The following is an 8,898-nucleotide window of genomic DNA, read 5'->3' as shown; positions in this document are numbered from 1 at the left end:
AAAACAATATAAAAAATTTTCATTTAAAAACCATTAGTTTTCATTCATTGATTGTATCAAAAGCATCATTCATTACAATATTCCAAAACATCAGAGTACAAATACATCAAGTGTGCAAAACATGTGGGGAGGATGTTGTGCCATCACGTCCGGCCCTTCTCTTTGGAACTGAAAGTACTTGAAACCATAAACATAAATTGTAAGCATAAAGTTTAGTGAGCTTCCCAAATTTCCACATACACCATACATATCAAATAACATCACATGGTTGTATCAAGTCCGCATCAACCCCCGGGTCTGTATCATCCGAAAATACAACATATAGTTGTGTCGAGTCCGAATCAACCCTCGGGTCCGTATCAACCTCGAGTCCATAATGACTTTGAGCCCATATAGTTCAATGCATAACCATAAAAGCACAACAAATAGAGTCATACGATAACATATAATTCTACTCATACAATACAATGGGTTGGCCGGTGCCTTCGGCCCACTGAAGGTGGTAAGAGGACTCACCTCATAGACAGACGAAAAGTTGAACTAAAACGCTGCTCTGAAACCCACACTACCGATCACCTTTACAATTAAAAGCCACCAAAACTCAGACTACCATTAAAATACCTAAAATTCCCCAAGGTCAAAACCTAGTCAAAACCAGGTGAAACTCAACCGAGTCAACTGGGCTGACTCGGCCAGTACGCGGGGCGTACTCCTCATGTATGCGGGGCGTACCTCACAGTTCACCAAAGAACGGGGCGCTGACCTCGTACGCTCAGTGTACCTTGCGGTACGCCCTGCATACGAGGCTATTTGCCAACCTCTTAACTAAGTGCTTAATCCCTTAAGCACCCACGTCCAAACTTTAGATCTAGGTCACATAAAATTTCCTATGCCATAAATTTTCCAACTTTATGGCCTAACATGGCTATTAAGTCCTTAAAGCCAAAAACCATAGCCTTTTAACCCATTAAGACCATCTAGCACTTGCATAGGAGAAAACTAGTGAACAACAACCCAACTTTATGACTTAACACCCCTAAAATCCTCTGAAAGGGCAACTCAAATGCCTTGGAGTACCTCCTAGTCACAAAGGCTAAGTTTAGGACTAAAAAGGAAACAGCTTGAGCAAAAATAGATCCAAGAGGTTTTGTCATCAAGTTTGAAACTTTTTACCTCCACAAGGTGCACAAGGGGTACTAAATATTGGATCTAAAGGCTTGAGTACAACACCACCACTTCAAGGTTCTTCCTTCTACTCCAAGAGCTCCAAAAGGCACCAAAATGGCCCAACAAGCTTCACAAAGCACAAACACTCTTAGGGTTTTCAAGATGAGGAGGGAGGTTTAAGGTAATAAGGTGCTTGAGGCCATAAATGAGTTAAAATAGGGTCCAAATCCTAAATTTTAGGGTTTCTGCTCGGGCTGCGGACGCCCTACGTACGAACGTACACTCATCGTTCTAAGGTGCTCTGGAGTAGGCCCTGCGTATGAGGGTGTACGCCCCACGTACTCCAAAGGTCTTTGAATTTACAAAATTGCCATTAGGGACTAAACTTACAAATTAAACATAACTCAAGGGTTAAAACGAACACTTGGAATCTAGGTGTTACAACATTATTACAGATACTTGCATTCTCCATCAAATTGCATCACTACCACCACAACAAATAGCAAGTTAAAGTCAAAGTCAAAGTTTCCACTAAAATTCAACTTCACTATACAAAAGAAACTTCAACTCCATTAAAAGAACTACCAAAATGCTCGACCTTCCTTAATTTAACTGTAAGCAAGAATCATTAACCACAACGAAGATCATTAGAACACGCCCACCAAATTAATTAAAAAAAGTTCAACATTTTAACAAAAATACCTGTAAAATGTCTTGAAATTACTTTTACATTCTCTTCAATAAAACCGTACTTTTTGAAAGGTTTTAGGCATACTAATACATGTTCGTAAGTAGCAAAAGCATATAACAATTTTCCTATGTTTTGATTCAACCTATAAAGATCATACAATTCATTCTATTGCAACTACAAGATGAAAAAGAAAAATACATATCTCTTTTGCAGCTAGATATCTCCTTGCTTGAGATTGAGTTCTTGCCACATTTGTTTGGATGTAAGGACCCAAAGTAGAGTCCATTTAATGGTATCATGCCCAAGAACGCCTAAAGAGAAAAAACAACAAAACCATTGGAGAGGGGAGATCAAATCGCAAACCACAAACCTGATAGTAGGGTTTGGGTTCGCCGGGTTTGTGAGAGAGGGAAAGGGGCCAAATTTTACACAAGGGAATATGTATTAAGGTTTGATACCTATCTCCCTATTTATAGGCACTTAGTTGCTTGATGTCACATCAACCGCCTTTTTGATAAATTCACCTCATTGACTGTTTCTATTAATTAAACATTTTAATTAATTAGCATCCGGTCCCTATAATTAATTAACTTCTAATTAATTACATATTAGCTTCTATTTAATTTATCAAATCACGACAAATTACTAAACTAATTTCTTATTAATTATTTTTGTCTTGTAATTGCTCAAATGGGTCATAAGGGAAACCCAAAAGGACTTTATTATTATTAGATATATTAGCAAAAGTTATTTTTCCAAAATGATCTCATTATTCCCACCGTAAAGCATGGCAGACGTCATCTATTTCGCCTTCCTCCATAGATCTAAAAGCATGCATGCACTTCTGGTAGCTTATGGTCTCCACTTCATGCCACTGAGTGTGACGCAAACTCATTGAGGAAATATGTGGTGGAAGTTTGGTGCATAAGGTTTGAACTAGGCTTTTTTTACAATCATCATTGCCCCTAACCTAGCTTCGATTTCTTCTTTAGATTTTCTATTATCATCCTATAAATTTCCAGCTATGATCTAGAAATTTTAATCGTTTGAACACAAAAAATATGATAATAAGAGAACAAAACACGACTAAGGATTTGTTGGTGAACTCTCTCTCATGCTTCAGAAGGAGTTGTCATTTGATAGTTTGATTCTCTTCGGACATATGAATACATATTGATTAGACCTGATACTGAAGGTTCTCATACATGTTAAAGTGGAGGTCATTGGGTGTTTGACCGACCTTCAATCAATGATTTCAACCTCCTTATTTCTCTCACAACACGTATCACCTTTTTTCCTAAAAAATATAAACCCTCAAAAACCGAAAAATCATGTGAATTATCGTGCGGGGACGATAGAGGAGCGAGTAACATGAACCCTAAACTAAGTGGGGACATGGGGTTGGTGGCTTACGACAAGAAAAAAAAGGAAATAGAAACAAAAAAAGTCGTTGCTAAAGATTAATAAAGTTGTCGGTAAAGATAATAGTGGTGACATATCGCCGATAAAAAGTCGGTGCTACTGCTCTGCCACTGTTGCTCAAAATGTGGTCGGTAAAGACATTTGTCGCCGCTAATGCTTCGGTCGTCGGTAATACCCAGTGTCACCACTAATACTTCTGTCGCCGGTAATTCCTTTCGTCGTAGGTAATAGTGTTCACGGTAATAACATTTTTCATTTTGTTTTATTTTTTTAATCAACGATTTTGGTGCAAAAGACCGATACATAACGGCAGTTAATGCAGAAAAAATTACATAATATCGGATTAGGTACAAAATAGTGTAACGACATTATATATAATTAATTTTATACAAAAAAAAACAACCAAAATTTTATAATTACTACAAGCTAGTACCAAAGTGTCACGACAAGTCTAACATACAAAAGACAAACTAATTATCCGACCAACTACTACCTCCGTTCCCGTTGTTTCTTCCATGATCTTTTCATAATTGAAAAAACGCATAAAGCTCATCCCAACACGACAGGTCGTTAAGCATTGTCTGTAGATTTTCCAACTAGATAATAAATAACAACATATATACACTTATAAGTTAAATTATCAAACACAAACAAAACTACCAAAGTACATTGCTATTTTAAACTAGTGACAAAAAACCAAAGTACGTTGCTATTTCTTGCACTTAAAAAATAAACACAATTACAAACAGACTTACCAAATCAACATGTATTTATTAATAGCAAAGTACATTGCTATTTTTAAACTAGGGACAAAAAACCAAAGTACATTACTATTTCTTGAACTTAAGACATAAACACAATTACAAACACAATTACCAAATCAACATGCATTTATTGATCATTATATAGATACATGAGACTTTGCAATTAAATAATCTACTTTTTTTGTGCTAAAAAACCTTAAATATAAGAAATACCAAAGTACATTTCTATTTCTTGCACTTAAATACAAGAAATACCAAAAGTACATTGCTATTTCTTGCACTTGGGACAAAAACACAATTACCAAATCAACATGCATTTATTTATGCCAAAGTAAATTGCTATTTCTTGCACTTGGGACAAAAAAAACAATTACCAAATTGCTTAGCAAATAATCACCACAAACCAAAATTATCAAATCAACATGCATTTATTGAAATTAAATAATATTGTTTTACCTGTGATGGTTGTGATGACTGTGGTGGTGGCTGAGATGGGTGTGAAATCGGCGGGATAGCAGAAAGTTTTCAGTCGATGCCTCTGATATGGCCACGTCGTTCACCTAATACTCTCTCGAAAGTAGCTCTTTCTTGAGCGGGTGTTAACTCTATTTCACCTTATAGCCCTTGCATTTGTTCTAAGAGCTCTTCTGCTAATCGATTCTATGTTTTCCAAAAGTGATTAACAATTAAGTATAAATTAACACTTAATTATATGATAAAACTTTAATTAAATACTTATGTATTGTTGTTCCGCCTCGACACTAACAAATACACTATTCCTATAGTGATGAGTTTGGCGAAATGTTTCCACTCTCTTCAGGTTTTGTTTAAAATTTAAAATTAGATTATACTTTAAATAAATAATTACATATATCATACGTTATCTTCTTATAGCAAGTACTGCTATACGAGCTCGATCCCCCACGATTCACAATTGTTTGCATATCATAGACTTTTTTGTTCCTTTCAGAAGCAACTATGTGTCCATACGTTTGGAAATACTCAACTGCTTTCCTCCAATTATCAATTTCCATATCATGTGGGGGGTGGATAATGCTCTCGGGATATCCTCATACCTTCCGACTTTCAAAAAAATATTCTTTTGCATCAGCTTTATGCTCTCGATAACTTTTTAACAAAGTCGCTTTAAAACTACCGCCTGGATCCCAAGACATACCATCCAAATCAAACTTTGTCTACAAAAAAAAGTTAGTCAAATAGTTAAGCATATCAAATATTCTTTTTATAATTAATTTACCCTTAAATGTTGTTTTATTATATCATTTATCGCCGGGAAAACTTTTTTTCAAGTCCATTTATCAAAATGGACCATCTGCCACATTATTTTTTCCAACTTCGCGTGCAAACATGTCATTCTCATCTCCTACGGGATCAAATGTCTCTCAAAGTTGGAATATCAAAGCTGGAAATTTTATGTTTTCAGCTTTTTTTATATTCTGTGATAGTTTTAAAAAATGCATGTCTCATTCGTTTGAAGTCGGATTGGCATGAGGTTTTTTTCAGAGTGTAGTTTATAGTTTTTACATGATTTTAGACTATAATTTTGTCATTTTTGGGTGTTTATTCATTGATTTATAGTCTCTCAAAGTCGGGATATTAAAGCTGAAAATTTTATGTTTTTCAACTTTCTTTGTATTTCATGATAGATTTAAAACATGCATATTTAATTCATTTGAAGTCGGAATAGCATGTGGTTTTTTACAAAGTGTAGTATAGAGTTTGTACATGATTTTAGACTATAATTTTGTCATTTTTGGTTTCATATTCATTGATTTATAGTCTCCCAAAGTTGGGATATTAAAGCTGCGAATTTTTTTTTCTCAGCTTTATTTTTGTATTTTGTGAAATTTTAAAACATGCATTCGACCCACTTTACCTGGTTTCCCAGGTTTTTCGGTTTTAGACCCACTTTACCCAGTTCCATTCGACCCACTTTGATATTTCCAGGTTTTCCGGTTCTAGACTCACTTTAACCGGTACGTAACTCGGAACCGGTTCCTATATACCTGTCCGATTTCCGGTCCTAAAAAATCTCGTTAACCGGTTCCCGGGTTTTCCGGGTCCAGTTCTACCGGTCCGAGTTTGGACCCACTCTCATCCCTATCCACGACCCATTACAATGGCCATTTCCTACAAAATTATAAGATATACATATATAATTTCTATTACAAAGTACAATGTTATAATTGAAAAACAAAAAAAAATGTAGGATGCTATAATTCAAAATGTCATTTAAAGTACAATTTTATAATTAAAAAAAAGTAGGGTGCTATATATAACGTCCCACGTTTTTTTAATTTTTGTTTTCTTTTTCAGTTATTGCATTATACTTTACATGATATTATGAATTATAGCAGCATACTTTTTTTAAATAAATTTATTAGTTATAGAATCCTACTTTTTTTTTGTTTTTAATTATAGCATTGTAATTTTGAGGCTTGCCTAATTAAATCATAACATTATACACACATACATTCTTGATTGCATATAAATACACACACACACACGTGTGTGTATATATATATATATATATATATATATATATATATATATATATATATATATATATATCCATCATACATATACACATACAACATTATATACACATACATATACACATATGCAAAAATACACAATATATACAAATATGCATATAACATTATACTACACATACAATGAACACATGAACATATAAAATAAACTCATAAACATATACATATACAATACACATTTCACCAATGAAAAAACCCAGTTAGAAATATAAACATGCATATACAAATAAAATACAATCACTAACCTCAAATTAGAACACAGTGGTGGCAGAAATCAAACAGATAGTGCAGTGGTGGTGGTAGTCCCAACGATGACAAGTAAAAAAAATCAAAAACTGAAAATGACATTTTTGTAACACTCCAGAAATAATAAAAATTTAAAATTTTTAAAAACAACCATTATCCATAAATGTTTACACAAAAAGAACCATTGTCTCAAAAATAAGTCATATCAGAGTGTCCCAAAAATTAATATCATGAAAATAGGAAGATGTGCACGATCAAGCCTTCGCTTTCCCACGATCCTCTGAAGTACCTAAAACTATAAACTAAAACTGTAAGCCAAAGCTTAGTGAGTTCCCCCAAAGTACCATCACACAACATAACAATCAAAGTATGCAAATATGAGTCTTCGACCTGACTGCACCACCTCACAGTGCTACAACCTATCTGGACCATTCTACGGGCCTTCAGCCTGACTGGACCGCCTCGCAGGGTCTACAACCTATCTGAACCGCCCCAAGTGTCTTGGTCTTCAACATAAAGCAGGACTGCCTCAACCCAACCATAATATGTCGATATATGTAGCAGATAAACATAAACACAAAACCAAACAATACAAATATCATGCAGATCTACTGATCAGTCATATACTAGCATAGTACTATCCTATAACCAGGATACATAATCTAGTGGGTCGATATTGGTTCCTTTGATCCACAGGTACAGTGAGGAAAACTCACCTCTCAATTCAAACAAAAGCTAAATAATCCCTACTCTAGATACCGGCTTTACCCGACACCTATTATTCATATCATAGAGCAACTTAAAATTAATATCAAAATGCCCAAAATACCCTTGGTCAAAATTGATCAAACCCCAGTGAAATCCAAAATTCAATAGGTTGATTGCCATGTCGTAACCATGTCATGGTGTCGATACGACAAAATTGTCATGACCAGCCTAGCCGCCACGTCATGGTGACCTTTGCCACGTCGTGGCCACTGGTTTTCAACAACTTAATGAATTAAGTTGTTTTTTCTTCAATTCCAAGGATTCTCCAACTCAGATCTGGTCCATTTTAGGGTCTAGATAGATAAAGTTTCCAACTTTATCCTTTAGAACCCTCCAAGGTGCATAGATCTCAACTTTATGGTCCAAAACAACACATGGCTTAAGCAATAAGCACTTAATCTATAAGGTCACTTGTCCGCCAGCTCCCGAAGAGTTTTTAACATCGTTCTTATTATAAAAATCTATGCTTTTCAGACATTCATGTCCAATGCATGTATTGAACTTTTATTAGCTCAAAAATAAAGGAAAAAGGCCAAGATCCATGCATGGTATCAAAGCTCAATCCTACTCTAGATCCAAAGCAACAAATTCTCCCAAAGGTCTGAAGATCCATAAAGTTACAAGCTTTATGTGTAACGACCAAAAATTTCAACCAATTTAAAATTTTCAAAAACAACTCGATTCCATTAAAGTTATTACAAAAAGGTTTTCATTGCAGTTTATTTTAAGTATTCCCAGAATCTCATCACAACATAAACACGAGGAGCAGTATGATCACGCCTTCGCCTTGCCACGGTCTCCTGAAGAACCTGAAAACATAAAACCACAACTGTAAGCCCGAAAGCTTAGTGAGATATCCCCAAAATACCAACCACATATACCATATACGCATAACATGCCATAACATATCCGATCACAGAACAGCCATGCACTTCGGGTCTACTGTGGGACTGGTCCGCCGCACCGGCCAACAGTCCACCTGGTCCACCCTCCGAGTCTAGCCATATACCTCGAGTCTACAGTGTGATTGGTCCGCTCGCACCGGGCCTTCAATCCACCTGGTCCACTCTCTGAGTCTACAGTATGACTGGTCCGCCCGCACCGGGCCTTCAGTCGGCCTGGTCCACTCTCCGAGCCTTGGCACGTCTGGTCCGCCCTCTTGGGGCCTACAGCCTATCCGGACCGCTCGCTGGGCCTTCGGGACAACCGGTCCACCTTGGGTATCTTGGCCTACAGCACAAAGCAGGACCCGCCTCAACCCAACTCC

This window comes from Lactuca sativa, chromosome 1, assembly GCF_002870075.4.
Source record: "Lactuca sativa cultivar Salinas chromosome 1, Lsat_Salinas_v11, whole genome shotgun sequence".
In the NCBI taxonomy this organism is placed as follows: domain Eukaryota; kingdom Viridiplantae; phylum Streptophyta; class Magnoliopsida; order Asterales; family Asteraceae; genus Lactuca; species Lactuca sativa.
Note: the sequence above shows the minus strand (reverse complement) of the source record.